The sequence below is a fragment of the Megalobrama amblycephala genome, linkage group LG17 (genome assembly GCF_018812025.1).
Source record: "Megalobrama amblycephala isolate DHTTF-2021 linkage group LG17, ASM1881202v1, whole genome shotgun sequence".
Taxonomy (NCBI): Eukaryota; Metazoa; Chordata; class Actinopteri; order Cypriniformes; family Xenocyprididae; genus Megalobrama; species Megalobrama amblycephala.
This window is the reverse complement of record NC_063060.1, coordinates 3281398-3286650: the sequence shown is the minus strand read 5'-3', so window position 1 is coordinate 3286650 and position 5253 is coordinate 3281398. Positions and strand designations below refer to the sequence as shown.

The 5253-nt window shown below is 39.7% G+C and overlaps 1 long non-coding RNA gene across 1 annotated transcript; it reads right to left on the bottom strand.

Annotated features, from left to right (window-relative positions):
• Window positions 1-416: 416 nt before the first annotated feature.
• LOC125249964 lies at window positions 417-3558 on the bottom strand. Its single transcript, XR_007180698.1, has 3 exons — window positions 1354-3558; window positions 928-994; window positions 417-753 (listed from the first exon to the last, which is right to left on the bottom strand). It is a non-coding gene; the product is annotated as an uncharacterized LOC125249964 (long non-coding RNA).
• Between the last annotated feature and the right edge of the window lie 1695 nt (window positions 3559-5253).

The following is a 5253-nucleotide window of genomic DNA, read 5'->3' as shown; positions in this document are numbered from 1 at the left end:
AAACCCAGCAAACACATTTACGTCTGTGGCACGTTGCAGTTCTACTATGGCAATGTCGCGGTCTACGTTCCTACAACGTTGTGACAATGTAGAATTGTAAAGACGCCACAGGGCTGTAGCAACGTTATAGCGCAACTTTGAGCAACTGCGACACGACGTTCTGACAAGGTTTATTTTTTTATGGTAGATTATAAATATTTTGCACTCTGCGTGTTATATTTTGTGGTTATTTTTTAATCACTCGACATTATATAATACTTTTTTGATATATTGTTTATACTTATTATTTATGGGCAACAAATTAATCAATTATAATCAACACCTGCAACAAATATACACTTTGAAGAGTAAAAATGACATACAAGGTTATATAATTCACTTTATGAAAACTGCATATGATATTCTAATTATTCTTCAAAAGGTATAATATTATAATAGCATGTAATTTATGTGACAGCATATTATACAGCATTTATAACAGCATGTAATATGTGACAGCAAATATAAAATGTTTAATAAATAAAAAATAAACAGCAAAGGCAGTTCAGAACATTTACTGAACAAAACTGGGCTCTGTACATGACTGACAGATGAACATAGTCAAAGGCCAGGTGAAAAGATTGGTAACCAGAATGAGTCCAGGAAAGATCAACAAATCCAGAGGAGAGATGCAAGCGCAGAAACCTTGAGGCATGAGTCCGAAACCTGTAGACATCCGGGACCAGAGAGGGTTGCACTGCAGGCACAGGTAAACTGGGCAGAGAACAGAGCAGATCAGAGCTTGATATGACAGGACTAGACCGGGACTGACCAGACTGACTATTGAGCAGACAGGAGAAATCAGTCTTCTCAAAAGGTCCTGTGTGTGTGATCTCAAAATGGTAAAATTCTGATTATTTTTCATAAAAAAATCTCTATCTATCTTACCTTAAAATTGATGAGCCATAACGTTGTCCTTCACTCTTGTCATCCATGTTTGGAGTGTTGCAGAAATCTAAAAAAATTGATGTTGTGTTAAAAAGAAAAAAACAATGAACAGCCATGTTATTATTAACTGACATTTGTAAAGATGAATAATAAAATGTATCAAATGTTTTGCTCATTGTTTATGTTACCTTTACATAAACTAATGTTAACAAATGCCTCTCCACGTCTCACTTTTGTTGGCAAGATGGCGCCTGTGCTCGGCTTTGCGCTTGCCACCTCTCTGACGACTCGGACACTAGTCCTTTGCCTAGTGGTATATTATGCCCTATCAAGCCTGTCAATTAAATGCTGTGTCTCTGCTGTTATTCAATATGATCAGCACACGCTATTTCGTATCAAGGACCAAATGAAAAACGTGTGTGTTACCTGGGACAGGTATAAGGATTATTTCCCTCCACTTTTTGAATGCGCCACGTCAACACCGGAGTACCTGCTGCTAGTGAAACGCCGCGGCAGGAGAAGGAAGAGGGGATCGCGGTCGGGTGTACAGTCCAGGCAGAGAAAACAAGGAGGTCAAACATCATGGTTCGACGGGTCCAGATCTGTCGGAGCCGAGCGGTGCCTTCGTCTCGTTCCAGTCAGTGACCGGACATGGGAGTCGAACTGTGCGCCACCGGCCTCAGCCTCTCCACGTCTCTCTGATCGGATCTTTCCAACCCGGCTGGGCCGGTTCCTCGCTCCGCATCCATAATGCTCTGGCTATGCCGAGGTGTCCCGCTGGTCAGCGCACACTTCCTGTCCATTGCGCGCGGCAAACGCGGTTTGCTTTATTGAATGCCCGCTCTATATCAAACAAGGCACTTTATCTGGGAGACTTGTTCACAAACGGAAATCTTGATTTCATGGCCCTCACTGAGACGTGGCAGCGGGAACAGGAATACTATCATTTATGATGAACTGTGTCCTCCGGATTGCTCGTACTTGGAAATCCACCTGTTGCGCGGCGAGGAGGCGGCCTCGCACTCATCCACAGAAACTGCTTTCGCTGTAGGCTTACGAAATCGGAGCCTTTCAACTCATTTGAGCTTCAAATGACAAAGGTTGGAAATACTGACTTCTTTTATTGTATTCTAATTTACCGACCTCCTGGTCCTGCACGAAAGTTCTTAGACGAGTTTTCAGATTTTTTTATCTACGATTATTAAACTAGATAAAGTTTTAATTATTGGTGATTTTAATTTCCACATTGACGATCCCTTTTGTAATGCAGCGTCTGAGTTTTTAACACTTACAGACTCTTTTAATTTAAAGCAACATGTTTCTGGCCCTACACATAAAAAAGGCCACACCTTAGATCTTGTTTTCTCCTTTGGCCTAGACATAAACTGCCTGAATGTTGTGGATATTCATGTGACTGACCATTGCTGTATATACTTTAATGTGTCTTGTAATATGGTCAGTGATGCTCATACAGTGGTGTCCAAAAGGCGTATTATAAATCAAAAAGTTATTGAAAATTTTTCAGATTTCTTTCAGCCCAAATTCTTTGAGGATTATAGTGATGCAGAACCCCTTGTTAATCACTTCAATGACCATTGCCTTTCTGCTCTGGACATAGTGGCCCCAGTAAAGCACAAAACAACTTCTCCTAAAAATCCTTGTCCCTGGTTAAATGAGGAAATTGCTTCCTCTAGGAGAATATGCCGTAAGGTAGAGCGTTTGTGGAAATCCACTAACTTGGAAGTGCACAGACTACATTTAAAGGAGCTTATTGTTTCGCTAAACGAAATGATGAAGCAGGCCAGATCTAAGTATTTTTTTAATCTTGTAAACCAGAATAAAAGAAACCCTAAAGTTGTCTTTGATACTATTCAGAATATTGTTTCACCCTCCATTCCATTGGTGCCTGTTTTCACCATTGAGGACTGCAACAATTTCCTAAAATATTTCGTAAATAAGGTGAATGAAATCAAATCTAGTGTAAAAGCATCTGATAAGAGCCCAATTGTGGTAGCTACCCCAAATTGCTCCTGGGCTAACTTTTCTGTCGTCTCATTAGATGATGTCATGATCTTACTTAAAAAGATGAAGCCATCCTCTTGCCCATTGGACATATTACCAACATCCATGTTTGTTAAAGTAATAGATCTTGTTGGTCCCATTGTTGTCAAAATTATTAACATTTCACTTTCCACTGGGATCGTCCCAAATTTTTATAAACAGGCAGTGCCCCATTTTAAAAAAGCCCAATTTGGATCCAGCGGAACATTGCAATTATAGGCCAATATCTAAACTGCCTTTTCTTTCAAAAGTCTTGGAGAAAGTAGTAGCTGAGCAGCTGACAGCTTTTCTAAGTAACAATGGCCTCCTGGATAAGTATCAGTCTGGCTTTAGAAAGATGCACTCTACAGAGACTGCTCTCCTCAAAGTATCTAACGAAGTCCAAATGGCGGCCGACTCAGGAAGATACTCAGTATTGGTTTTATTTGATTTATCATCAGCCTTCGATACAGTGGACCACAAAATACTGTTACATAGATTGGAAAAAATGAGTTTGGTGTGGCTGGGTCCGTTTTAAAATGGTTTTCCTCTTACCTGAGCGATAGAACTTTTTATGTATATGTAAATGATATATTGTCTGAAGCCACTCCATTCTTGAATGGTGTCCCCCAGGGATCTGTCCTGGGTCCACTTCTGTTTTTACTGTACATTACCCCTCTTGGAAATGTTTTGAAACATTTTAACAATGTGTCATACCATTTTTATGCTGATGATATACAATTGTATTGCTTGTTTAATGATTCTGAGTTTCACAAACTAACAGATTTATTGAATTATATATCTTGTGTTAAATCGTGGCTTGCTAGTAACTGTCTCCAATTAAACTCGAAAAAGACTGAAACCCTGATTATAGCCCCAGACAACAAAATTCCATCAATTGTCCAACACCTTGGTTCTCTGAGCTCCACTGTCCAGTCGAGCATCAGAAATCTAGGTGTCTGGTTTGACCAATCGTTGTCTTTGGACTGCCATTCGAGACTTTTGGTCAGAAATTGTTTTTATCACTTAAGAAATATTGCTAAATTGAGGATGATTTTAACGGACTCTGATCTTGAGATGGTTATTCATGCTTTTATTTCTTCACGTTTAGATTATTGTAACTCTCTTTTTACTTTTCTTAACAAATCTGCTCTAAATCGACTCCAAATGGTACAAAATGCTGCTGCAAGGCTTTTAGCAGGATCTGGCAGACGGGCTCACATCAACCCTATTTTGTCCTCCCTACACTGGCTACCTATCAAATTTCGCATTGATTTTAAAATATTAGTTCTAACTTTTAGAGCTTTAAATGGTCAGGCCCCACAATACATCACTGACTTGCTACGCATATACTCCCCAGGTCGTTCCCTTCGATCAGCAGGCCAAAGTCTTTTAATTGTCCCAAAGACTCGTTATAAAACCCGGGGAGATCTGTCCTTTGAGGCTGTAGCCCCCAGACTGTGGAATGCCCTGCCTTTGTGCCTCCGTGTGGCTGATTCTGTGGAATCCTTTAAAAGGCAACTCAAGACACTGTTATTTAAACAAGCTTTTAGTTGATTGGGCTTAAGTTTACTTTGTGACTTTTTATCTGTTTTAATTTTATTTGTATATTAATGTGGTTTTACTTTGTAAAGCACTTTGTGATTGTATCTGTGAAAAGTGCTCTATAAATAAACTTTACTTACTTACTTACTTACAAATGAGATTTTAAAGCAGAACTAAGTAACTTTTTTTACCTTCATAAAAGTCCTTACGATAATTGACTTGAAGTGGTGTGTTTGAGGCAAGCACTTACCCCATCTGGCACGTTGAGCTGCATCGACCCGACACAATCTCGCCTCATGTTCACGTTCACGCGAAAGTGACAAAATGCTTTACGGTAATTCAAAAACAATGTATATATTATGACTTTATTAGACAATTTCGAAAATTACCCACCTCCATCGAGTGTACTGTATTTGCAAATTACCCACCTCCTCTTTCTTGTACTGTATTTGCAAAACTACTGCGCTGGTGAGCGTTGTACTCGTTGTAGTCCAGAGCTGCGCTTGGAGTATTTACGAAAGTGTGATTCACTGAAGGAAACTGTAGGGGGAGCTTCGCAAATCTTACTGAGTTGCGCTTTAAAGGGTTAGTTCACCCAAAACTGAAAATAATGTCATTAATTACTCACCCTCATGTTGTCCCAATCCCGTAAGACCTTCGTTCATCTTCAGAACACAAACTAAGATATTTTTTGATGAAATCCTAGGGTATCTGATCCACATATCCACACGAACGCAGCAT